The sequence below is a fragment of the Arvicanthis niloticus genome, chromosome 6 (genome assembly GCF_011762505.2).
Source record: "Arvicanthis niloticus isolate mArvNil1 chromosome 6, mArvNil1.pat.X, whole genome shotgun sequence".
Lineage (NCBI taxonomy): Eukaryota > Metazoa > Chordata > Mammalia > Rodentia > Muridae > Arvicanthis > Arvicanthis niloticus.
In genome coordinates, this window is record NC_047663.1 from 43,932,504 (window position 1) to 43,960,258 (window position 27,755).

The 27,755-nt window shown below is 47.3% G+C and overlaps 1 long non-coding RNA gene across 1 annotated transcript; it reads left to right on the top strand.

The window, feature by feature from the left end:
• Positions 1-87: 87 nt before the first annotated feature.
• On the top strand, positions 88-27,593 carry LOC143442742 (uncharacterized). The gene is made up of 4 exons (XR_013111176.1): positions 88-402; positions 14,844-14,957; positions 26,132-26,193; positions 27,347-27,593. It is a non-coding gene; the product is annotated as an uncharacterized LOC143442742 (long non-coding RNA).
• Positions 27,594-27,755: the final 162 nt, after the last annotated feature.

A 27,755-nucleotide genomic window follows, 5' to 3' on the forward strand; every position in this document is an offset into this window, starting at 1 on the left:
TTGTGACATCACAATGGTCTCTATGGCAACTGATTGTGAGGTCACTGGTCCTTAAAGCCACAGAGTCTGCAGGTCCAGACAATGCCTGGAGAAAAGGGAGGCTATAAAATGCATACCTAAGAGTTAGACATCCCTCTCCCACCAGAAACAGTGGGGCTTCCCAACCTATGCAGGAAGGACAGTTTCTCCACAGTGGTGACTTGCAAGGACAAAATCTGTGAGAGAGACACAATGCTCTCCCAGAGGCTGCAACAGCAGACCGGAGTTCAAGTCATCTCAGTCTTGTGCTTGTCTCAGGCACAGTTCAGAGTGTCCATTTCTTCACCTATAAACAGAAAATAGTATCACCTGACTTCCAAATGTCCATTCAGCAAGAAGACCCACAGGAGGACATGACACATGGTTAGTAATCATTGAATGCTTTTAAAGTTCCGTAGCTCCTCAGCCCTTAGCCTGGGTTTTAAATTTTAACTTTAATCTCATATCTGTTTAAGACAGGATTTCTCTGTGTAGTTTTGGCTGTCCTAGAATTTGCTCTGTAGACTGGGCTGGCCTTGAACTCACAGAGATCTGCAGATCTACCTGCCTCTGCCTCCTGAGTGCTGGGATTAAAGCTATGTGCCCCACCACCCCTCAAAAAAAAAAAAAAAAAATATATATATATATGGTAACATTTGCTTGGCATTTTAAAAAAATTATTGGATATTTTCTTCATTTACATTTCAAATGTTATCCCCTTTCCTGGTATCTTATCCCCCCTCCCCTGCTTCTATGAAGGTATTCCCCCACTCACCCACCCACTCCCAACTGCTTGGCATTTTAAAAAATTATTTACTTTACATGTTGAGTGTCTTACCTGCATGTGGGCGTCTGTGTACCACTTGCATAGCTGGTGCCCATGAAGACCAGAAGAGATCATCAGACTCCCTGGAACTGATGTTACATGCAGTTGTGAGCCACCACGTGGATGCTAGGAATCAAATCTTTGTCATCTGGAAGAGCAGCCAGTGCTCTTAAACAGCCCCTATCATCTGTTTTGTTATCATCAGCCACTATTGCTGTGTGAAGACAATGTGTAGAGCAAGGTTCAAATCTTGCCTCAGCTACTTTCCAGCTTTAAGCCAATAGCTACAATTCTGGACCTCAGTGTTCCTGACTGTAAAATGGAAAATAGAAGTAGTATTGTCTAGACTGAAAGGAGACTGTGTTTGGGCAGCACAGCATCCAGAGCAGTGCAGGGCAGATGGTCTTGAAGTCGCTTGAACATCTGCAGCAGGTTGGCTCTGTCTGTCTAGAAGGATCTTGCTTCTGCCCAGTCAGTTTAGAGGAAGCGTGAGTTCCTTTGAGAGGTGTCCAGAACTAGAGAGCTGGGAGCCTCAGAACAGGACCACAGGGAAGCTGCCTCCATGAGGAGGGTCACTGTCCCCTTTCTGGGTTCTCTTGGTGCAAGTTCCCTGTCATTACTACCTATCTTAGGCCAGTCACAGGGACAGGGCAGGGGCTGTGTGCTCTCTGCCCAGGGGCATCCATGACTCACTAATGGGGAAGACCTGACACAGGGCAGAGGCTCAGCCATAGTTAAGATCTACTGAAGGTCCACAACAGACAAGCTAACATTTTCTCTCAATACCCTGGACCAGGCGCTGCTCTCAGCATTTTATAGTCAGTCACTACAATACCCTATGAGATGTGTATTGTTGTTGTTATTATTATTATTACTATTATTTATTTTATTATCCATTATTGCTCTTTTGCTTTTGGTAGTTCCTGGGTATGCTACAGAGGGCCTCACATTTTAGGCAAGTGCTATGTCTCCAGCCACACTAGTGGTTTTAGTTTTGAGACAGGGTCTGTGTGTATAGCTCAGGCTGGTCTTCAATTCGCAGCAATCTTCCAGGCTTCACCTCCTGAACACTGGGATTACAAGATTACAGATGCATGCCACCATGCCCTGCGTCTGTTTTTAAATGATTACCATGAGGATGGATCACCTCTAGTAATTATTTTATATGTTCATGTACCTGCTGTGGTGCATGTGTAGAGGTCAGAGAACAACTTTTGGGAGTTGATTCTACCATGTAGATCCTGGGGATCAAACTCAGATTGCCAGGCTTGGAGGGTATGTGCCTTTACCTGCTGTGGCATCTCATAAGCTCTCTGTTTTACAATAATGAAGCATGGAGAATGAGTGATTTGCCCAGCATCACATAGGTATATGCAATAATGGAGTTAGTTCTTGAATCCACACATTATTACTATTATTATTATTAATTTGTGACAGGGCTTTTCTGGGACTCACTCTGTAGATCAGACTCAGAGATCTGCCTGCCTCTGCCTCCCAAGTACTGGGATTAATGGTATGTATATACTACCACTACCCAGCAATAATAGTAATAGCAATAATAATTATTATTGCTATTACTATTAATTTTTCTCTCTTTTTTTGAGATGTAGATCAGGCTGGTCTTGAACTCAGCAATCTGTCTGTCTCGACTCTCAAGTTCTGGGGGGTCCCAGGCTTCCTCCCCCAGGAGGAAGGTTTCATGTATCTTAGGCTGACCCAGAAGCTACTATTTAGTCAAGGACTTCTGATCATTCTGCTTCTACTACCAGAGTAGAATGGGATTGCAGGTGTTCACTACCACGCCTGACTCATGAGGTGGGAGGGCTTCACGCATGGCAGGCCAACACTTACCAACTGGGCTTCAGCCCATCTGAACCCTCACACTCCATTCTCCTACATGACCCCACAGCCCACTGCTCCTGCTTGTCCATTTGGTCCTAGCTGTCCCAGCTGTCTCCCAGCCTCCCTTCTTTTTTTTTTTTTTTTTTTTTTTTTTTGGTTTTTTTTTTTGAGACAGGGTTTCTCTTCTCTGTATAGCCCTGGCTGTCCTGGAGCTCACTCTGTAGACCAGGCTGGCCTCGAACTCAGAAATCCACCTGCCTCTGCCTCCCAAGTGCTGGGATTAAAGGCGTGCACCACCGCCCAGCCCAGCCTCCCCTCTTACCTCCTCTTCTGATCTTGTTCCAGGATAGCAGGTACTCCAGTCCCTCGCCACTGCAACCACCGGCCTCCCCCTTCCCCCAAGTAAAGCTCCAGGCTGCCACCGCCACCGCAGCAGGAGCCACCACCGGATCCATTGCTTATTTCAAGTCCTTCTAAAGCTTGTTGAGTTCTTAACTTATTAAAGATAAGCACATGGAAATAGGGAGCAAATCTCTTTATTTATGACATAATCTCCAGCCCAGAAAAGCGGCAGGAACAGTGTTGCCTATATTAGGGAACCAATAGGAAAAAAAAAATCAATTAGATCCGCTGCAGCATTTCGCTATTAACTTTCTTCTGATGTTTCTCTTAGGGCTGGTCGTGGGGGTCTCTGCAGTGGTGGAGCTGGAGAAGAGGAGAACTTTGTAGGAACAGGGGATGAAGGAGATGTCACAGGTAGACAGTAGGGCACTGTTAGGCAGAGAGGAAGCTTCTCTATCCTTACCTTCATCGCCCAGACCTCAGTCAGGAAGTCTTTATTTATTTATTTATTTATTTATTTATTTATTTTTATTTATTTATTTTTTGGTTTTTTCGAGACAGGGTTTCTCTGTATAGCCTTGGCTGTCCTGGAACTCACTCGGTAGACCAGGCTGGCCTCGAACTCAGAAATCCGCCTGCTTCTGCCTCCCAAGTGCTGGGATTAAAGGCGTGCTCCACCACCGCCCGGCTCAGGAAGTCTTTATATTGATTTGATTTCAGTGTTTCTTGCTGTGACTTCTACAGTGTTGTGGGGTAGGTGCTGGGAGTCAGCTGTTATTCTTTGCTTCTTATAAATGAACCCCAAGAATGATCATGCTTCTCCTGTGTGAGGGTGGCATCTTCTGTAGGACCGATATCCCGAATGGAGTCCTCTTGATCCTGGTCATTAAAATCCTTCCCTGTCTATGCCCTCACTCCACCTGTACGTCTCCAGGAGCAGCTTCTAAGCAATCTCACAGGGGCAGGGCAATTCTGAAGTCTCCAGTGAGGGGGGGTGCCCAGCTCCATGGCCACCCCAGATCTCATCTCCTCAAAGGTAGGCCGCCATAGCTTCTCTAGGAGGTTTGCCTCGAGGCCAGGCCTGTACCAGGTACTCAGTCAACACTCACTGTTCTACAGTCCAGTGGTTGAATGCTTACTCTGTGTCTAGGTTGAGAAAGGCAGGTGTTTATAACCTGAAGTAGGGGTCCTCTGAAACCCCCTGAGCCAGAGGCCTGCCCAGAAGAGCTCTCTGGTTTTGTGTTGTCAGGTTCAGAATTTTGACCAGGAGCAGCAACTCTAGAGGCCACTTTACAGAGGAAGAATCAGGTTGGGGTGGCAGGGGATGAGGGGGTGGGGAAATGGCTCAGTGGGTAAAGCTCTTTTAAATTCAAGCATGAGAATGCAAGTTCCAGCCTCTATGCCCATATAAAAACCAGGTGTGGAAAACACTGGAGAAATGGAGAAAGGTGGATCCCTGGGTCTCACGAGCCAGCTAATCCACAATGTCTGTGCTAGTGAGAGAACAATCTCTAAAAATAGATTAAAAAAAAAAAAAAAAAAAAAAAAAGAGCCAGGCTGTGGTGGCACAGGCCTTTAATCTCAGCACTTGGGAGGAACTCTGAGTTCGAGGCCAGCCTGGTCTACAGGGTGAGTTCCAGGACAGCTAGGGCTACACAGAGAAACCCTGTCATGAAAAACATAAACAAAACCAAAAACACCAAACAAAACAAAAATAAGAAAGAAAGGTGGCTGGTACTCGATATCCTCTGTCCTGCATATGCACATACATGTTACACTCATGTACACATATGCTACTCATATGCAAACACACACAGAGACAAACCCAAACTGAAGTAACTTGTCCAAGCTTATAAGTGGATTAATATAGTGTGTCCATGAGGAAGTCCCTCCTGGAGTCTATCTTAAACCTTCCCTGTTTGAGCAGCGTCTGCTCCTTCTCAGTCCCATAGAAGAGGAATATGGTGTCCTCACCCATGCAGACGTCCCTCTGTCCACTAGCTGCACTTTGCACGTTGTTGATTCAAATGAATATTAAACACAGAACCTCGCAGAGGCCAGCCCTGCAGGGCAAGCAATGAACCCACCCTCTTCATGCCTGTTCATTATTATAATTAATATTGAGTTGGGTTGGTGGTAACCTCGGCCTTGCTAGGTGTTTGGGCTGTCTCAGAAGCTTATCCAGATCAATGACAGACAGCTTTGAATTGATAAACTCCCCGCCACCCAGACGAATCAATCGCAACACTGCCGTCACAACAAGCCCAAGAAATCAATCTGATTTCAAGCGATGTGGTAGCCGAGCTCTGGGCAAGCTGGTTTTAATTTCCGTGCGGCCGAGGCTCAGTTTCCTGTGCACACAGGAGCATCCCTCCCTTCCAGCTGGTGCTCCACTCCCAGGTGCTGGAGGCCTTCGGAGGGCTCAGGCCGGGGGTTCAGCTGCACATCGGTCCAGGTGACCTTGAGGTAGTTATGCTTTTGATACTTTTGAGCCCCCCAGGCCCAGAAGCAGCTGACTCAGATCCAAAGCTGGGAACTTTGTTTCGCAGGCTTCAGCTCCAGTTTCTGCTGGCCACTGCAAAAAAAAAAAAAAAAAAAAAAAAAAAAAAAAAAAAAAAAAAAAAAGCCTGGAGGCTCTTCCGGGCTGCTTCCCAAGGAGGCACTGCAGAGGTAGGCTGCCCACTCAGGAGCCACCACAGTGACCTCGCTTGGTCTTGGAAGCTGGGTTTATCTAGCAGAGTGAAAGCTCACCAAGATAGATGGATCGATTTGGGGGTGCTGACTGTACCTGGACACTAGGTTGTTTATTTTACACACATCTTTTTTGAGGTACTAAGGATCAAAGCCTGGATCTCGCACATGCTAGGCACTTACTGTGCCACTCACTGAGCAGCATTCTCTGCTCTTGGGTTGTTTTGTTTTGTTTTGTTTGAGACAGGCTTACCATCTGTCTCACAACCCTGACTGACCTCAAACTCATGAACTCACAGATCTCTGTGTCTGCCTCTGGAGTGCTGGGATTAAAAGGCATGCAACACCAACCCTGCTGCTCTTGAGGTTTTGAGTAGCAACGGGTCTTTGCTAAGTAGCCCAGGCTACCTCAAACTTCATTTTTCTCTTAATAGTAGAAAGGCTTGAACCCAGGGCCTCAGTGTTAAGCAGGCGCCCTCTCACTGAGCATTGACTTATATATACTTAGCCGCTTAGCCTTTTGTGTGCGTGTGTTTCTGTGGTGGGGGTAGGGGTGGAGGTGGGAGGTGGGAGGGTGGGGGTTGAGGTAAGGTGTCTTCTATTGCTCTCCATCTTACTTTTTGAGACCCACAGGGTCTCAGTGATTGGCTAGACTAGCTGCTCTGCAGCCTCAGAACTCTGCCTTCTCTCTTCCAGTGTTGCAGTTATAGGTGGTCTGTTGTACCAGATTTTTCAGAAAATCAGGTCTTCATGTGTGAATAGCCATCACTTTACCCACGAGCCATCTTCTCAGCGCCCCAATTTGCGTTTGTCTGTCTGTCTGTTTGTTTGTTTCTAGACAGGGTTTTACTAATTGTCCCAGGCTGGCCTTGAACTCACTTTGTGTGACCCAGGCAGGTTTTGAACTTACTCAGTAATGTGAATTACAGAGCTTTGCATGAGGCCCCGGCAAGAAAGTCTTGAATCAGGAGTCACCTCACGGGAAAGACAGGGCCACAAAAACAAAACAGTTGGGACCAGATGGTTATGGGGGCTGGGCCTTCTACTTGGTGTCCTCACAGCCCCAGCCCCAAAGCAGCCTCTGAGCACATGTGGGTGCTTTCTGATTCCAGCAGTGTGCGAGCCACCAGCCAGCTCAGTCTGCTGCGGATTTAGTCTTACTGTGGAATGGCTGAAGCCACCCTGGTGACCGGGTTACACACTCTTCTGCTCTGGGGTGGGCTTCAACGATGGGAGGTGCAGCTCTGGTGGCCAGGAGGTCTCAGATCATGGAGGGGGCTTCTGTCCACCCTGGGTGTGGCATTGGCTGGACTGGCTCCTGAGGAAGGCTCAGCAATGCAGAATGATATAAACCACACAAGTATGGAACTTTGGGCTTTTCAGCTTTCCGAGGGCTACCGGTTCCCTTACCCTCCCCTCCCCTCCCCTCCCCCCCCTCGCCTTCTCTCTGCTCCCCAGTCCTATTCTGCAGAAATCCTGTAGCAACCCTTCCATCCTCCCAATACAGAGCAGGAAGAGAGAAACTGAAGTTGAAGCTGCAGGGACTGCCTAGCCCCTGGGAGGGCCTTCTTCATTAGCCTATGTTCAGGACAGGATATTGGAGTTACAGTGTATTGACTTCGGTGGAGGTTCTGGTGGGGTCATAGTTCAGCAGGGGCTCAGGTGGCTTTCACATCCGGAAAGCTACTGAGAGGCAAGAAGACCTCTGATGTCGGCTTTGTCTTTTGTAACTTTCTTCTCTCTCTCTCTCTCTCTCTCTCTCTCTCTCTCTCTCTCTCTCTCTCTCTCTCCCCCCTCCCCCTCCCCCTCCCCCTCCCCCTCCCCCTCCCCCTCCCCCTCCCCCTCTCCCTCTCTCCCCCTCCTTGTTGTTTGAATAGGTAATTTCTGCACATGGCTTTGAAAATAAGGGCATAGAGCTTCCCTCCCCAGTGGCCAGTGGTGTTACCCTTTTCCTATCTGGGTGTGCAGCCAGCAAAGAGGGATCCATGGTCGCTCCTCGCTCCTTAGCAGTCGCGGCACACGCTTCTGTGCCTCGCTTTTGTCACCTGACAGTATATCTTGGCGACGACTGGGAATCAGTACATAAAGAGTGCCTTACTCAGGTGTCTTTTTATGGTCACAGGCTTCTCAGGGATACAGAAGTAATCACAGCTGGTTTGATTAGCTTCAGATGTTGCCATTTACAACATCTCAGCCCAGAGAGGGTTGGAAACCTCCCCAAGGTCACGCAGCAAGGACTAGACTTCTCTCCCTAGGAAGTCCCAACTCCTGCCTCCCCGCAATCTCCCGCCATCCCAGCGCTGCCCAGGTGACCAGAAGGGAAGTAGGGAGGAGGGGGGCGTCTCTAATTGAAATGCATTGCGCGCTCCAGACCAGCACCTGGAGGGATGCGCTGCAAGAGAGCCGCGCGATGCGGAGGGGGCTGCAGCCTGACGCCCACGTGGGTGCGGGAGAGGCCGAGCTGCTTCCCCGCAATCCGTTGCCGTGTGCTTCCCGGTAATGAGCTCCCAGGGCCCAAGGTGAGCTTCCCCGGCTGCTCACACGGCAGCCGCGTGGCACCAAAGAACACCGGTACTTTTTTTCTTCCCTGCCTGACAGCTCATTAGAAGAATTAATTTACTCCAGCGTTTGCAGTTTAAAGGACATTATTTACTGGTTAATTGTTGTTATTACAAAATGTTAAATATCATTATTTATTTCCCAAGTCCTGACAGCTTCTCTGACAAGAATTTATGGGTGATTGCCGTGTCACCACTGGTGGGTGCCCTGCACAGGGGCAATGTGAGGTAAGGGGGGTGGCCTTCAGGCCTGGGTGTCCTGTCAGGGCAGACTGTGGAGGGCCTGCACACCATACTGGCCCACTGCCCCCTCTGCACCCTATTTTCTGCCCAATGAGGAGCGGAGGGTGGAGGAAATTGGCAGTCAGGGCACTTGTGTTTCCCTAAATCTTCCATTTGGGTGTCAGGGTAGTACTTGCCAGAAGACCAGCTGCCATGATTTTGGGTCCTTCCATTTAAAAGACTAGTTATTCCCAGGGCTCAGAACGATTCCAGACCATGCAGAAAGCCCTGTGTTTTAGCTCCAACACAACAACAACAAATGGGCTTAGTGGATCACATCTTGGTGAATCAGGACTTTGGAGGTGGAGGCAGGAGGATCAGAAGTTCAAGGTCATCCTCTGGTTATACAACAGAGTTTGAGGCCAGCCTGGGATACAGGAGGACCTTGTCTCAACAAAACAAAAAACTGATCAAAGGTTAATTCTCCAAATGGGAAGCTTTTGTTTCTGTCCTGAAATCACAGGTGAGCTGACAGCATGAGGATCAACAGTAGCTGAGGTTTGGGGGCTGTGGACCAGCTATAAATCTGAGTTTGACCTGTTCAGGAGATTTCACATAAAAGCTAAGATTTATGGCTTCTCTTGAAAAATCAGGGGCTCTTGCCACACTTGACCCATGATCAATTGGCAGTGACCTTTGGGTCACTGAAGGGCAAAGCTATTGGAAGAATGTGCCAGCTCTCTCCAGCTGCGCCTGGCCCGCCCTTTGCTTCCTCTCTCTGCACTGTTTCCCGGGCTCTGCGCACAGTTGAGTTTCCAATCTGACCTTCTGTAATGACCATGGAGAGATGAAGAAACAGATTTGGAAAGCCAAGGCCACCGTCTGGTCCACCCTATCACCTTACCAACACTGCCTCTTTCAAATCTGTCTGCTTCCACCTCCTCTGGGTCAGCATGAAGTGGGCTCTGGCAGCCCCGGGGCCAGGGACAAGAGGCAGCCCAGTGAGAACCACAAAGATCATGGCTATATGAATAGCATTCATGTATTCATGCAGTAAATTGTTTTTGAGGATCCTCTACATGGTGTAAAATGACACAGGCATATGCCATAAAGGAACCCAGCCTGCTGAAGCTATGTTACTCAAGAACCCGGTTACAACTTGAGAAGATGCAGAAGCTTAGGAAGTGTGACTGGCAGGTGTATGTAGGGAGGGGAGGTTTCCAGGGGAGAGAATTAATACTTCACCCAGCTGGTGGACTGTCTGTGTCCTCACACAGACGCTCATGTCTTACTTAATTCTCTCAACACAGCTGATTGAAAATAGCTGTCAGGAGCCAGGCATAGCAGTGCAAGCCTCTGCCATCGCCTGGGAGACAGAGGCAGGATTTCAAGGCTAGCCTTGGCTACAAGACACCCTGTTTCATAACAACAAACAAACAAACAAACAAAGTAACAAACAAAATCCAACAGCTAAAAATAGCTGTCAGCAGCCAGGTGGAGTAGTGCAAACCCAAAATGTTGTTCTTGAGTTCAAGTCCACCCAGAGCTACATAATGAGACCCTATGTCACTACAACTGTCAAGCAGATCATAAATTATCTCTGTCAGTTAATAAAATAGTGGCTTTACAGGCCCAAGAGCCACCCTGGTGTGAGTATTCCCTGTCCTCCCCCTAATTGGATGCTACAGGTCATGCCTGCCTGAAGATTCTGTGGTCCAACAAAGTAATATATCTCAGAAAGACAGCCCATCACCATCATCCATATCTCACAGTCTGTGTACGGGGCATGGCTGAATATTCTCATTTTACCAGTTAGGAGCCAAAGGTGCAGAGACCCTGGAAGGAGAGGAGACTGCTGCCTGGGGCTGAGGCATAGCACTGAGGAGCTGGGATCTTACAGGCTGACTTCAAACAAAGGCCCTTTGGACAAGGTCTTTGGTCTTAGCCTTTCCTCCCTGGGACCTTGACAGCAGCAGGTAGCCTTGAGGAATATACTGGAAAACCAAAGAAGATGAAAAGTCCTTTGAAAGCGAAGGGAGAAGCAAAGCCCTTCCCAGGGCTGGGCTGCAAATTAGCATAAAGTTATTTCCAGACCGAAGTCTGGCTTATTTTAGACCCTTCCTCATTTCCTCCAGGGCAGAAGAAGACTTAATCCTGGTGAGAAAGAGACTGGCACTATGGGAGTGAATCCGGAGCAGATCTGAAACTGTAACTGCTGCATAGATTTTTACACAGTCTCAGAGTCTTAGGGCTTGAGTCTCTTCACAGGTCTTCTCCAGCAGGTCTCTCATTTTACTTTATTGCCATATTAAATTTTTTAAAAAAAATGTCTATTCATTTTTGGAATAGGTAATATGTGCCCAAGGTGCACAATTCAAAAAGCATAAAAGAGCACAGAGCAACAGTCGCTCCCCGTCCTCAGCCAATACCATCACTTGCTTGTTGCGTGATATTTAAAAATAGCATTGTTTCTCTTTTCTGTTCATGTAGAAAATACAATAATTCCTGCGGAAGAAAATAAAAATCACATGTGCCACACTCCTCAGAGCTGAGGGCTCTGCACATCTCAGTGTTTAATCAGCCAGCCTTGTCCCCACACATAGACGGTTACAAGCTTGCATAACCCTGCTTTATTGCTTGTTTACATTAAATATGACTCTTCGGAAACAAAGACCAGACAGGGTGCATTCGAACTGGATAGAGACGGGGTGCCTGGAGGAGAGTGATGGGATTAAAGGGGGGCTCGGCTTCATCTGTGTTATTTGAAATCCTTTTAGATGAAAATGCATTTATGTATTACCTCCTCCTGGTATTCTTCTAGAATTGATTCTACATGATTGCTTCAGAAGGCTACTATTAAACTAATCCTTCATGATTGTGATCGTAAGATGTTTACAAGGGTTTTTTTGTTTGTTTGTTTTATTTTAGATAGAGTCTGACTATGTAGTCCTGGCTGGCTGGCCCAGAACTCACTGTGGAGGGCAGTCTGACCTCAAACTCACAGGGCTCTGCCTGCCTCTGCCTCCTGAGTGCCAAGTTGAAAGGTGTGCACCACCACACCTGCCTTGTGGGTGTTTTGAGCAATGGAACCGTGTTTGTAGAACTGGGTATGGCGGCACAGCCTTTAATCCTAGCACTTGGGTAGCAGAGGCAGGCAGATCTCTGTGAGTTCAAGGACAGCCAGGGCTACAGAGTGAAATCCTGTCTTAAAGAAAGAAAGAAATGTAAAGCATGTAGATGAGGGAAGCACGTAGTGGCACACATTTGTGGTCTCAACACTCAGGAGCCTGAGACAGGAGGATCACAGGAAGTCTGAGGCCAGCCTGGACTAAACACAGTGAGAACCTACCTTAAAATAAAAACATTATTTTAAAAGACAGAAATAAAAAAAAGAAGCTTTAAAGTTTTTTGATCCATAGTGTCAAATTTCTTTCTTTCTATGTTGTTTTAATCTCTAGTTCAACCATTAGCCGCTGCTCCCAGCTCTAACATCAGATTCATTCATCATGGGCCAAGGGTCGGATCTGAGATGGACCCATGGGAGGCTACGTTTTTCCCCAGCTGCTGGCAGGATGTTATATATTTATATATTTAATGATTTTACTATTCCTCTTTACTTTATGTGCATTGGTGTTTTGCCTGCATGTATGTCTGTATGAGAGTGTTGGATCCCCTGGAACTGGAGTCAGACAGTTGTGAGCTGCATGTGGTTGCTGGGAATTGAACCCAGGACCTCTGAAAGATCAGCCAGTGCTCTTAACCACTGAGCAATCCTTCCAGCCCCATATATTTATTCCTTTATACCAAGGATCAGACCCAGTGACTCAGACCTGCTGGGCAAGTACTCTCTCAAGTCTGAGCCCCAACAGCATTTTTTTTTTTTTCTTTATGTCATTGGTAGGTGCCAGAGGAGTCTTTGTGACACCTATGGGAAGTTAAAGAAAACTGGGTTGTAGAATTCCTCAGCAGGTGGGACAGGGGCCTCCAGGAGTCTGAATTATAAGACCAAAGTGGTATGCAGCCAGGACAGAGCTAGATCTTTCTCCCAGGTATCGCATATCAGTGAGTTCAGATCACAGAGCTAAAAGCAGAGCTCCTTTTAGAGTTACATCTGGGCAAGTTCATGTGGCATAGAGAGGGCCTTCTAGAGCCCACATCTCCAGCTCCTGTACCCTCTAAATGTCAGACTTCTCTTTGATTCCAAAAACCCAATTCTGTGACCTGCCTACAACCTTACCCCTTTAGCTTTCTGGCAAGTGGACTCTGTCATTTGGGAATATTTAGAGAAACAAGATAGACACAAGGAAGACTTGTTGGTTGAGCATGGGATACTGGCTTTCTGAAAGTGCCCCTCTCCTCAGGAGCCCTGCATCTCCATAGTAGCTGAGGTTTCCTCTTGATAAGGGGTGGGGGTAGGGGGGGGAGAAAGCCCAAGATTGCATCTCATTGGTGAGATGAATAATACATTTGAAGAGTCTCACAAACTGTGTTTGATCCGCCTAAAGCTTCAACCGTTAACGTATTTCTCTTTATCCCCAGCAAGGGAGGGCTAGGAACTGTCAACATTTTCCTTTCTGCTTAATTTGTGCCCTCTCCATAAAGAGAAAAACAGGGGTTTGGGGGAGAGAGGGAGGCTGGGATGGAGGATGACACATACTTCCTGGAATAATGTGAGGAGACTCAGCACCATGGCCTGCTCCTAGAGCCTGAGGACTTCCAGGGTTGGCAGGACAGAGAAGGGGGGTGGGGAGTGTTGTTCCAGGGAGTGGGCTGTGTTGTGTGTGCTGGGGCTCCTGAGAGCCAGTTTACAGAATGGTATGAGCTTCAGAAGCTGGTTCCTGCGAGGGCTCTGCTCCAGTGTTCCTGGAGGGGGATGAGAGGTGGGAAGTCGAGGCTGGCTGGTTGCTAAGCACCCACAATGATGCTTTTGATTCATAGCAAGCAGAGAAGCCATATCCAGGCTCAGGGGCCAGTGCTGTGCCTGTGTTTTAGCTGCAGGCTTCAGCCACTCTCCATGTTTCTCCAAGGGGGTGGCCTTAGGACTAAGGATGTTTTCCACGGACATTGGTGGTAAGGGGGGTGGGGGTGGGGTGGGAAAGTTCACATTAAAAAAATTATATCTTTATCGATTTTACTTTATGTATGAGTGTTTTGCCTAGATGTATGTGTATCATGGAGGCTAAACGAGGGTGTCAGATCCCCCAGAACTGGAGTTACAGTAGGCTGTGAGCTACCATGTAGGTTCTAGGAACTGAACTCAAGTCCTGTGGAAGAGCAACAAGTGCTCTTAGCTGCTGAGCCGTCTCTCCAGCCCTGGAAGTTCACATCCTTATCCACATTGCTGCTGCTTTGCCAAGTCTGCAGTGTCCTGCACTCCTCTGTTCTGTATGGCAGGGAACAAGACAGGGGAGGTTAGAAGCTCAAGACAACAGAGGGCCACCTGGGTCTTCTCTTTAACTGCCCATATGTCTCAGTTTCCTGAGTATAAAATAGAAATGCTCACTGTGGCTTTTTTGTTTTGTTTTGTTTTTGTTTTTGTTTCTCTGTATAGCCCGGGCTGTCCTGGAACTCACTCTGTAGACCAGGCCGGCCTCGAACTCAGAAATCCACCTGCCTCTGCCTCCCAAGTGCTGGGATTAAAGGCATGTGCCACCACAGTCCGGCTCACTGTGGCATTTTAAGAACTCACAGAGATCCACCTGCCTCTGCCTACCAATCACTAAGACTGAAGTCAAGCGCCATCATGCCTGGCTGATTTTTCTTTTTGGAAGAGATGGGGTCTTGCTATATTGTCTAGGCTATTCCCCCAACTCCAGGGTTCAACTGACCCTCCTGCCCCAGCTTCCTAAAAAAGTGGGACTGTATGCATGTGCCATCATGTTTGGCTGTGATTAGCCTTTCCACAATCATGTATCCCTTCTCTTCCCAACTGACCTTAAAACTATCCCATTTCCTTCTCTGGGAAGCTTGCTCTCCCCCATCTCCATTCCAATCCACCAAGCCCTTCCCAAGCCTCTTATTCTGTCCACCTTGGCTGGAACCCTACAGCCACACTTCTCCAGACACCCTCATTCCTAGAGGCTGCCTGGTGACGCCCCAGAATTCTGTTGACAGGTATCGAATTTTGCCAGATCTTTTTGGTTTTGGGGGTAGTGTCTCTTGTAGCCCAAAGTCGCTTTAAACTTAGTAAGTAGCTGAGGATGTCCTTGAACTCCTTATCTTCCCCCACCTCTGGTTGCTGGAATTACAAACCAAACTGGTCAGGTCATTTTTCTGGTTTCTGACAGATCCTCTCACCCCTCATGAGCCTGGCTTGACTTTTATGGCTTTTCTGTCTTCTACAGTGGCCGGTACAGAACATGCCTATCCTCTAGGGAACTGGTGGTGTATTCTCAGGAGGCAGAACATGTGGAGGCAGCTTTTCTAGGAGAGGCACGGAGCAGGTTGTCCCTACTGGGGTAGGTACATTGAATGGAAGAACAAGTGATTTTCCTAACTTATTGTAATGTGTCTCCATCCTGAGCTATTCATTCCTGTGATACACAGGCTCCCATACCTGCCTCTCCACTCCCCTGAAACCTCCCACTTCTCCACCCCCTAGAAACCTCCCACTTCTCCACCCCCCAACTCCTCCAACCCCCACCCCAGCTCCTACCAGGAAATCTACCCATCAAGTCTGCCCTCAGTCTGTCCAGCTGCAGCTGAGAGAACTGAGACTTAGGTACAGCTGTGAAAAAGCATCCCAGAATCCTCAAGTGCAGAGGAGGCAGAAGTCCCCTGAAGCAGAATGTGTATATTGGAGAGAGGTCAGGGGGTGTCTGGAGGATGCAGGACCTCCCTGTAGGACAAATCAGGCCCAGTGGTTCTGGCAGCCTGGCCTGCCTGTCTGCCCAGTGCTCCTGGGCCCTTCTGTTCAGGCCTGGCATCCCATGGAGGCAGCATTCTGCTTAGGAGCTCAGAGCACAGACGGGGAGGCGGGCCTTGCAGAGAATCGATTTGCGGGACCAGCGGGGGCTTTCTCTTCCTCCTTACTTCCCAGATCTTTGATCTCTTGTCCTCCCTCCATAGTTCCATTTCCCTGCTTTCTCCCTTTTCTCTAGCTGAATCACAGCAGGCTCTGTTGGGGGAAAGGAAGGGGGGGGGGGAGTGTTGGTTCTTTGTCCTCTTGTGTCCTGTGACTGGGTGGGTCCTAGCCTCCTACTCAAGTCATGAGGCAGGGTTCTGGCTATGGTGGGAGTGGGGACACACATGCTTGCACGCATGCACACACACACACACACACACATACACACCCTCACACACAAAGAATTCAGAGCATCAGCGAGACCGTGTGGAAGACTGAGGTGGGGAGAATCAAGGGCGATGGAAAAAAAAGAGAATTCAGCAAATTAAAAATTTTACAACCATCCGGCAAGTCTGCAAAAAGTACTTCCCTGCGGTCTTTCATTTATCTCATTATCTGACTCCTAATGTGCCTCTTCCCCCTTTCTTTTCTCGCCACACTTTGGTGCAAAATCTTATTAGCTTTTTTTATTTTTTCTTTCTTTCTTTTTTTTTTTTCTGGCAGGGGCTTCATATAGTCGTTTTCATTACATTTCCTAATAAAAGCAATCACTAGGATGGCACGGCTGGAGGATTAAAAAGCCACCTCAGCAGCCTCCTGGCTAGCAGAGCTCGGCTTGATGTAGCCTTGTCAAGTCGCCAGGGGAAACAGGCCAGACCCGGAGGGCTGGATCAGAGACACCCGGGTTAGGCTACAGAACATTCCAGGGCTGGGAGAGGTGCTAGGATGGTGGCTGCCGAGTCACGAAGTTATAGAAGGGAAGATCAGGAATGTTAGACACCCGTTGTCAATCCAGCTGGGTCCATCTACTTCCTCCCAAAATAAAAAAGATTTTGATCTTTGTCTTTGGACTCTGGCCCACGCTGGCTGTCGCTGTCATGTATTCTTTTTGAGTTACATTGTTGATGGCAACCACTCAGCTTTTGAAGAAGGTAGATTGGATTTCCTTGTCCCGACTTTGTTAAAATTCTCATGAAACATATTTAAGAGAAAATGTAGCATTTACTTATTTTAAAGATCACACTGTTACCTCACCTTCGCCACTGCTCACCTCCAGAGCTTTTTTTGTCTTCCCAATGGGAAATGCGGTACCCACCCGTACCCTGCCCAGCGTTGCCCCAGGAACCTCATTTTTGCTTTTCACCTCAGTGGAGCCTGCAGTCTAGATAACCCTTGGGAATGGACTGTCCCTCATTCTGTGTCCGCCTGTTTCACTCAGTGCAATGTCCCCAGTGCTTACCGGGTTGTAAGAAGGGATAGAAAGTCACCCTACCTTTGTTTCTGCTTTTAAAAAAGACTTATTTTTATTCACTCTAACTGTGTGTATGTGAGTGTCTGCATGCAGGTGTGTGCGCCTGAGCGTGCATGAACCCACAGAGCCAGAGGTTCAGATCCCCTGGAGCTGTGGTACAGACAGCTGTGAGCTGCCTGATATAGGTGCAGGTCCTTCAGAAGAGCAGCAAGTGCTATTAACCACTGAGCCATCTCTCCAGCCCCAGAAAGTGACCCCTTTTAAGGCTGAATGATATTCCTTTGTATGAATTGCCAAATTTTGTTTATTCTACCTTTTAAATAAAAAGTCAGCCTTGCCAGGTGGTGGTGGTACAGGGCTTTAATCCCAGCACTGAGGGAGGCAGAGGCAGGAGGATATCTGTGAGTTCAAGGCCAGCCTGATCTACAGAGTCAGGACAGTCAGGGCTACACAGAGAAACCCTGTTTCAAAAAACAAAAAACAAAACAAAAATCAAGACTTAAAAATATTTTCCATATAAAGAAGTTGAAGAGAGAATCTTCCCGAAGTCCTCTGACTAAGGTGGGGATTCTTCTGCTCTTCCTGCTGTTCTACTTCTCCTCTGCTAATAATTAAGCCCCTGTCCCATCGTTGATTAACTGAGCTCACTAAAGGCTGACTGGAAATGCTGCTCAGCTCAGATATTTGCTTTGGGGGAAGGGCTACAAATGACAGAAAACTGAGTCTGACAAAGCAAGTAAAACAAGGAAAAAAAAATAAACTCAACTTCTTATAAAGTAATAGACATTTTGTTGCCTGGGTTATAAACTAGCCCTAAAAGTTTGGCACATGTCACCCTGCAAGGTGATGTCGCCCACACTGATGGCTGCTAGGCACACACACAACTTCTGGAGTGGGAAAAGGTTGGCTTGGAAGAGAATGACCATTATTTTGAAACATTTGGCTGGGTGTGATTAAAAACAAGGGTACAGCTAGGCATGATGGTACATGCTGTTAATTCCAGCACTCTCAGCGGATCTCTGAGTTTGAGGCCAGCCTGGTCTACAGAGTGAGTTCTGGGACAGCCAGGGCTACACATAAAAACCCTGTCTCAGAAAGTCAAAACAAATAAAATAAGTGGTAAATATCAAATTACTAACAACTTTTTTTTTTGTTTTTTGTTTTTTGTTTTTTGTTTTTTGTGTTTTTTGTTTTTCGAGACAGGGTTTCTCAGAAATCCGCCTGCCTCTGCCTCCCAAGTGCTGGGATTAAAGGCGTGTGCCACCACTGCCCAGCTACTAACAACTTTTAATGTCTTGTTTAGGGATCACTTAGGTCATCCCTCATTGGCTGATGTGTTCCCTGTGTTTGGCTGGGACTGCATGGTCTCACCTAGAGCGAGTCACCCTTAATCTCAGCTGTGAGATCCTCTTACTGTTCATGTCTTTCCATTCTCCTCCAAGGCCTTTTTGGCTTTAAATCTCTGCCAGCCTTTTCCCTGTCCCAGACTCTAGAGGATGACAGGGGCTTCTCAGAGGGGAGGAACCTGCAGGTCAGAAAGACAGCCTGACTAAGGGTTTGCCTTCCCCTAGCCTGTGATATAGACTATGAAAGACAGGTTTGCTCTGACGAAAGATGCATTTTCTCTCCACCCAAGTGGAAGGCATTTTCCACACACTGTCACATTTTTGGTCTTTTGCTTATAACTGACAAACAGACACCCTTCCCAGCCGACTTCCACATTTCTAGATCCTTCCTTTTCTCATCTGGAGAGGCTGCCCCTCCCATGGGGTGTTTTGTTCCCTTGGCTCCTTATCAGTCAACTGGAGGCAAACCCTGGGTGAGCAACAGCAGTAGCCAGCAGCTGCCAGGGCAGTAGGAACTTCATTTCTGGCCCTGACGTTTATAAATGTGGCACGGAATACCAGGGGGGACTGGAATAAATCAAACCGCTTCCTCAAGGGTCCCCAGGGCTGCTTTAGACTTTCTTCCCATCAGGAGTTGGCGTCTTCTCTGTCTTTGCAGGAGTGGGAGCGTGGAGCAGGGCAGTGTACAACACAAAATGAACCGCAATCTCTGCCTCTGCTTCACAGAAGACCCCACTGGCACATGGAGAGAGGCTGGGGAGAAGCCCTGTGTGGGAGGATGCTCGTTCTGCTGCGATATAGCTCTCAGTTTTCATATCCGGGAATTAGGTTTTTAATTTGTTTTGTTTTGTTTTGTTTCTGAGACAGGGTCTCAATTGTGTAGCCTTGGCTGGCCTGGGATCCAATAGGGTAGACCAACCAGGCTGGACTTCAACCTGCCAGCTACGTGCCTCTGCCTCCAAGCTACCATACATACATACATACATACATCTATATGTGCACACATGCATACATACATACATGCATGCATGCATACATGTATATATGCATACGTATGTACATGCATACACACATACATACCTGCTTAGCTGGGCATGTTTGCACACAGGATCTTAGCACCTGGAAGTCTTGAGACAGGAGAATCACTGCAAGTGAGGCCAGTCCAGGCAACATGACAAAACCTTATCCAAAAGGATAAGCAGGCATGTGCTCACGGGGTTGGGGGTTGGGTGCCGGAAGGGTGGAGGTCACTGCTGGTGAGGGACTTCAGTGAAGCACTTACTGTTTTTCTAGAGGTGCTGAGTTCAGTTCCAAGCACCCACGTTGGTAGTTTACAATCACCCAGAACTGCAGCTCCAAGGGATCTCTTACCTACTTCTGCCCTCTGAGGGGCCCCACACACATATAGCAAACACACCATAAAAATAAACAAGGAAGAAAGAAGGAAGGGCCTGTCTACTGTTGCTGAAGACAGGACTGGGAAGCCTAACAGGTCTGTAACCTGAGCAAGCATATGTGAAGCCATGATGAGGACCAGCCCTCTGAGATGTCCAGAAGCAGCTTTAGAAATTTTTGTTTTATTTTTGTGTGCAAGGTGCAAGGAACAGGGGTACTTGACACTGAGTATGTGTGTGTGTGTGTGTGTGTGTGTGTGTGTGTGTGTGCGCGCGCGCGTGCGCGCGCATGTGCATGTGTGTGTGTGTATAGGTCAGAGAACAACTTCCAAGAACTGGTTCTCTTTTTTCATCTTGTGCATCCAGGAACTCAAACTTGGGCCTTCAGGTTTGGCAGCAAGCCCCTTTGCCCACTGAGCCCTAGATGAGGCTTTCTGAGGCAGCTCCTTGCAGACCTTTCCTAGCCCATTCCAGGAACCTCCACTTTCTTCTTCCCTTTGAGAATTCTGGGCAAGATGCCCTGAGAGTCAGTTCCAAACACAACTGGAATCCTCCCAATGTCTTTTCTAAACCTTTCTTTCTCCTGCCCCCCAAAACAGCAGGCAAATAAAGGTGGACAAATGTGCAGAGGGAGAGACTGCCAGGGAGTGGAGGCAGGGTATAGAAGGAGGAGAGGGAGAGGGGGAGTCGGGAGAGGGGCTGCCAACCACTCTGAGGCAGGAAGCTGGTAGCAGCTGGTTACAACTCACCATGCCACTGAGAACCCAGCATGCTCCTCTTAAGGTTCTGTAGACATCCCTGCTAGTGAGATGAGGCCCGGCATGGGGCCCGCAACCTCCTTTTCTTTATATTCTTGAAATTTCCAGACACTGCTGGTGACCTTTCACCTGTTCTCTAGCTTTTCTGTGGATTTGGATTCTATCTAAGCCAAGGGCGGGCTGTGGCTGAGGTGAGGATGCAGACAGGATGCTAATGACGCCCAGAGCCTATCCCTGGGTCCCATCAGGACCGCAATGATCTGTACAGCATTTCCTTCTAAGCCTTTCCTACACATAACAAGATTCCACCCAGTTTCACTCCCCAGAGGCAGCTACTGGCGCTAGCTTCTTGTTACAGGAACCAAGAAAAACCTGATTTTCTTTAAACATTTGCTCAACACTTTATTTAGAGAGGTTAGGTACTACACCGGGAGGTGTGTGGGGGTGGGGGCGGGATGATGAACGCTAAACTATGATTCTCAGGTGTTCTGCACCATTTGGGATGGTGGGTCATTATACATCCTATTCTTCAAAACATACACAGGAAGCAGGACCCCGTCTTAGCCAAAGATAATTAACCTTGAGGTCGCAGCCTATACCGGCACCCTATCAGCCTGGGCTTCTTTTAAACAAGTACAGTGATTTCCAGAAGGCAATCTCCTTTGCGAATTCCTCCTGCACTTATTTCAATTCATGATGGTGTTTTAGGGGCCCCATGTGTACTGGTTCTCCAGCCAAAGCCTGTCTGCCTTACACAGAGCTGGCTCTCCTGGTGGCTGTTACAGTGAGATTTCCACGTTTGCTGTCCAGTGAGGGAGGCGGCCATCTTTGCTCACAAGTGCCATTGTCCATTTTTACCTTTGGTATCTGGGAAGGAAGGTGATTGGAGAACATGGTGAGAGCAGTATAAATGAAGGCCATCCTGGAGGGTTTATGCATTTGATGCTAGTGGTTGGACTAGAACCAAGTCTGGAAGCTTGGCAATGGTAAGCCAGGTTATTTAAGCCAACTGTGCCAGTAAACAGTGGAAAATGCTGGCTATTGAGGATATTTTTAAAGCTGTGGCAAGACATTAGCAGGCTAACATGGAAGAGAAATCATATGGTAGAAACATTCTTTACTTTAAAAGCCTGTGTGCCAAACTAGGCTGTAGCAGCACATGGCTTTGATCCCAGCACTCCAGTGACAGAGACAGGTGAATCTCTGAGTTTGAGACCAGCCTGATATGCAGAGTGAGTTTCAGGACAGCCAGGGCTACCCAGAGAAACCCTGTTTCAACAAACAAAACAACAAAAGCCTGTGTCAATCCATGCAAATGTGATTTTTTTTTTTTCCTGATGCCTTGGTACAGTGAGGGGCCAAGCACAATGCCTATGTGCCATGGAGAGTAAAATAGAAGGTTCTAGATGACAGGCCTGTAATCCCAGATACTCTGGAGTTGGAGGCAAGATGATCAGAAATTCAAGGCCTTCAGAGTGAGTGTGAGGCTACCCAAGACACTGACTACCCAAGACACTGTCTCAAAATAAAAGCTAATGGGGTCAGAGGACATAGTTTAGTGGTTGTAGTGTTTGCTTAGCACGCACAAAGCCCTAGGTGCAAACTCCAGTACCAAGAAGCAAAGATTCCTCCCTGAATATGGTGAGGCCCTGAAGGGATACTACGTCAGTGGGGAGGTAAAGGGCTATTGGGAGTGAACTTCCTACCTTGCAGCAATGCTGATGTCAGGCTGTGAAGACTGAGAATGGCCAGGAAGAGCAGCAGGTGCCAGAGCAGAGAGGCAGGGGCTGACAGAATCTCAACCCCAGACACAGGCTCTCCTCCACAGAGAACAATGGGACACTGCTCAGATCTCTGACCTGTCCCTACCTTTAATGCCCACTGAGCTTCATGGAATGGTCTGGGGTGGGATAAATGTACCACTGGGACACAGCTGTGTAAAGACACCTGTTGGTGAACACCCAGGCATATTTAGAGCCCCTCAGTCAAGGGTGCAAGTGTACAATTTCTGAGTTCAAGCTACAGAGTGAGTTCCAGGACACAGCCAGAGCTACACAGAGAAACCCTGTCTCGAAAAAACCAAAACAAACAAACAAACAAACAAACAAAAAAAGGTACAAGTGTACACACGTTTGTGGGACTGAGACAGACCTGGGAGTAAGGACAAGAAGATTCAGTGTATGGGATGGAGAGGTAGTACATTGGTTAGGATCACTTGCGTCTCTTGCAAAGAGTGCAGGGTCAGTTCCTAGAACCCATATGGCAGGTTATAACCACTTGTAACTCTAGTTTCAGGGGGTCCAACATTCTCTTCTGGCTTTCAAGTTTACCATGTACACTTGTGACATGCATGTATACATGTAGGCAAAACATACCCACAGATAAAACAAATCTTAAAAAGAGATTCAGTGTTCTTTTGGGATGTTTTCTCTTAAATAAAAATCCTGTCTAATTTTTGGTGCATTTCCTTGTCCTAGTGAACTCTGTGAGAGTTTGTTCGTGCTAGTCAAAAGTTCCTTCCACTTAGCTATATCCCTAGTCCTTGGGTTTTGAAGACTGGGTCTTTATTTTCTAAGACAAGGTATCTTTGTCTATCCCTGGATATCCCAGAACTAGCTCTGTAGATCAGGCTGGCCTGGAATTCACAGAGATCTGCCTACCTCTGCCTCCCAAGTACTGGGATCAAAGACATGTGCTACCACTGTCCAGTGAGACTGGATCTTTCTAATCTCAGACTGGACTTGAAGTGGTGATCTTTCTGCCTCCCATTACAGATATGTGTCTTCATGGTATTTTACGAGCCCCTCCCTTTAAAAACAGGATTTTACCTGGCAGTGGTGGTACATGCCTTTAATCCCTGCATTTGGGAGGCAGAAGCAAGGCAGATCTCTGAATTTGAAGGGAGCCTGGTGTATAGAGCAAGTTGTAGAATAGTCTGGGCTACACAGAGAAAATCTGTCTTTTTTTTTTTTTGGTTTTTTTGAGACAGGGTTTCTCTGTGTAGCCCTGGCTGTTCTGGAACTCACTCTGTAGACCAGGCTAGCCTTGAACTCAGAAATCCACCTGCCTCTGCCTCCCAAGTGCTGGGATTAAAGGCGTGCACCACCACTGCCCGGCCGAGAAAACCTGTCTTAAAAAAAAAAGAAACCAAAACAACAACAAAAAAATGGGGTCTTATGCAGCCCAGGCTACCTTTAAACTTGCTATGTAGCTGAAGATGGCTTTAAATTCCTGATCTTTATGCTTTAGCTTCTCAAGTGTTTGGATTACAGGTGTGTGCCACTGTGCCAGGCTTGAGAGCATCCTTTTAAAGTTGTACCCCAACTCTGTCAGACAAAAAGATGATTTAACATTTTTGTAGCGCTGTCAGTCCCAGTTCTCAGGACTTCTTATTCATCTCTCTTCCCTGGAACTGGCCTTGTGATTGCACTGTTGTATGCTGGGGGTGTAGCGTTGACTCTGACAGCTGCCATTTAATAAACGCAAAATCAGAGAAATGCCAGGAAACAAGAGCCAGGGCCTCTGAGCGTCCCACCTGTACCACTGCAAGGGAGAGACTGTCCTGGGCAGCTCAGAGAGGCAACTCTCCCTTGCTGAACACCCAGCACCAGAACAGCCAGAGAGGCCTAGGCATCTGTTATAACCAGAGAACCCTGTCACCCATCACAGGCATGTATGGGTGCTGTCTCTGTGCCAAATGTCTCCTTCATACCCATGTACACTCTGCAGCCATCACAAAAAAGTGCCAACTCCTTATGACTGATGTGGATCGCCAAGATAAAGGTAATGAAAACATCAGGATGTTACATAGGAACGCATACACACACACACACCACTGTACATACTGTATAAGCTTGTTTGTATACTCACAGAACACCTCTGTAAAGATACAAAAGACAACAGTGATGGTGTCGCATCTGGTAGAGAATTGGGAATGGGTGGAAAAGAGATTCCTTCCACAGCATTCTGTTTTGTACATTTTACTGTTGTTCTATGTGTATGTATTACCTACGAAAAATGACAATAGAAGACTCCCTCCTTTTTAGAGGCGTAGGGGGAAGGCAGACATGCAAACAATTACAGCACAATATGCGTATTGTTATCGCACAGGATGGAGAGACAGTATAGGAAAGGCTGCATCTGCTTGGGGGTATCTGGGGGTGCCTGGGAGTTTGGAAATCAGATGAGTAGCAGAGTGTCTTTCCAGTCAGCGTTGCTAGGGTGCCAAGAGCTCAGTGGGAAAGGGTGAGTGGTGGAGCTGTGGGAGGCAGCGGAGGTCAGAAGGAAAGCTATCTTGTGTGCTGAGCTAAGGAGTTCAGATTTTTAGCCTAATAGGAAAGGGCAGCTATGAAGAAAATTTTAACGAGGAGTAACCTGACCAGATTTGCCACTTAAAGGGATGTCTTTAAAGGTGGGTAGATAGATGACCTGACCTAAGGGAATCAGAAATGAAGTGGGAAATCATTCAGCGATGTGTATGCACAGCGCTCACAAAGCCTGGTCTTTGCGTTCCCACAACCAGCATCCTCTTGAGTATTCAGGAGCCCAGGCACCCGGGAGCCGGGAGCCGGCAGGATCTGCCTTCAGGGTAGGGCTCAACCGTTATCTGCCTACCTCCTTGCCCTAGGCTTCAGCTCCTTGGGAAAGTTGGGTAGGGAAGAAAACAGAGCAGAAGGCTCTCCCTCTCCACTCCTAGGTCTCTCTTATTTATTCCACTCTCTCTCCACTCGGGTCCTCTCATTATTTCTGAGCTGTACAGCTTGCTGCTTCCCTGGCTCGCTTCTTCCACCCCTGTCTGCAAAGTGTCAATCAAGCCTTCGGATGAACAGTTCAGCCTTCACATCTTCAGCGTCTCTGCCCCAGGACATGAGCCACGGCTGCTGACACATACAAGCAGCAAGGTGTAGGGCTGTTGGCTTGCCCTTTAATATTCCCCGGATCCCGAATGGGTGTTAAAATGGAATTTGAGGGGATCGCTTCTCTCTGCCTGCCCCTGTCAGGACATCCACAAGGACGGGCAATCCTGATAGAAGGGGAAGCCTTTAGAAGCAGATTTGCTTTTCATTTCAAGGTTGGGCCGTGGCCAGTGTCGGCTTTCGGAGGAGCCGCCGTTTGAAATTCTTAACAAGAAGCAGAATGCTTGAGTTCAGGAATCCAGGGCAGGCTTGTGAAGTAGGGACAGGGAAATGGGATTGTCATTTTATCTCTGAAGGGATATTATATTAAATGGGGGTGGGGGAATACAGAGAGGCTCGGCAGCTTCCCTGCAGCTTCCACGGAGAACTGAACAATATCTGGGCAGCAGGAAGGACTGAGATTAAAACAAAGAAAGAACTTCCCAGGTCCTGGATTCAGTAACCAGGGAGAAGTGAAGCATCTGCTTCCCCCAGGGATTTCTCCTCCATTTATAAATCGTGAATGGAGGTACGGTTTTTTATAGAATATGGGAACTAATGAGAATTAAGCTCAATTACCTCACCACCAATTTCTTCTTAGATCTTTGATCAGCATGCACAGAACTCACGGCTGTAACCAGTGTGTCCTTTGTGCTCTGTGTCTCTGTATCAATTTCCTACCTGCATTTCTACAAAGCAGGGTCTTCATGCCTGCCCTTTGGAATCGCCACATTGTATCAACATGTCAGCATTTGCTTAGTTACTCCCTGATGTTGGATCCTTTCCGTTATTTTTTTTTTAATATTATAAGAGCTTGGATATGCATGTCTTCATACGAATGCCTTTTCCTCTCCTGAGGGAATAGTTACGCAAGTAGAATTTCTAGGTCAGAATGTTTGAACTATTTTATCCTATTGTCCACAGCCCCAGAACCTTTCACAGGCTCCTGTATGAATTGCTACCTGCAACATGGACAACATAATAAGGTTGTATCATTTTTGGTTTTGTTTATTTAATAGACACATAATAGTACCTTCGAGTTATTTAATTCCCTTCTCTTCGCCTGCTGGTGAGGCTGGGCACACTTCCATGCAAGGATTTATTGCCTGCTTTTCCTTGCGTGCAAGCTGTTCATCTCCGCTGACATCTTATCACAAGAAATCCAGGGGCCGATCTTATATATTTCTATCAAGCCCTTACACACTCGGGGTACCATATTTTTCTTGGTTATATCTGCTATTATTTTACTGTAAGAGATTGTCTAGAGATGAGGCAGATGTTATCCTGTCCTCTGTGAGGTCAGGGGACAGAATGCGGTGACCTCTAGACTCTATTTTTTTTTCCTCCCTCAGAAGGAAAGACTGGTCAGAAGACGGCTAGTTGCTAAGGCTACTCTGGGGGTTGTCCATGGACTAGACATGTTGCTGGGGCTTGAGCCAGCCACTGTGCTGAGGTGGGACAACACCCTGCAGTCATATGTGCCCCCCACATCACTATTTTCTCTCTTTCACTGTATGGCCACGAGAAAAACAGCAAAATGTTAAAATCAGAATCATGACTATAAGCTCTGATTGTCACTATACACTGTAGTAAGAGGGAAGTGTCCTTGGATCACCGGGCTGTGACTCAGGTGACAGAGTTCTTGCCTGACGTTCATGAAGCCCTGGGTTTGATCCTCGGCACCAACGTGATGGTGTAGGTCTATATTCCCAGGAGGCAGGGGCAGAAGAACCAGAAGTTCAAGGTCATCGGCCAGTGCAAAACACGTTGGAGGCCAGTTAAGCAAAGCATGAGACTCTGTATTCAAAAAAGAAAGAAAACACTGACAAGAACAAGTAAGTTTTGGAGCAGATAGACCTGAGTTCACGTCTTAGCATCTTGGCAAACCCAGTATTGGGCCTTGGACAGCTCCTGCCATCTTTGTCTGTTTAGTGGTGTGTTTATGATTATAAACAATCATCCTCAAAAGTTAGTGTCTAAAAGCAAGCGTTTTATTTTACTACATAAAACTGACAAAGGTTGGCTGCTGGGGCATGTGCCACTGACTGGGTCACTCAGTGTTGGTTATTTGGTCTGGACTCGAGGTCCAAAATGGCTTCTCTCTTAGGTGTGATTTTTCTCATCTTCTCTCTCTCACAGAGTGGCTGGACTTCTAACATGGTGGTTCAGGGCCTAAGGACAAGTTCTTCAAGGCAAGAAGAGGATGTTGTCCAAAGGTGTGGGTCAGAAGGAGCATGGCAGTCACTGTGTTCTATTGGGAAAGTATGTGATAGGAAGACCAACAGAGAACTTAAGGCTACCTTTAATCTGCCAAAAAATGAGGATAAAAATACACACACACATTAAAAAAAAAAAAAAACCACGAGAATTTAACGAGATAATGTATTCAGAGGTAGATTTACCAGGAAGCTAATAAAACTTCAACCATGGGGCTCCCTAATTGAGTGGTCTCTTCGAAGTCCTGCCATCTAATTTTGCATGACTAATTTTTCCTTTTTTTTTTTTTTCTCTTTTATTTTTAGTGCTGGGTACTGAACCCAGGACCTCG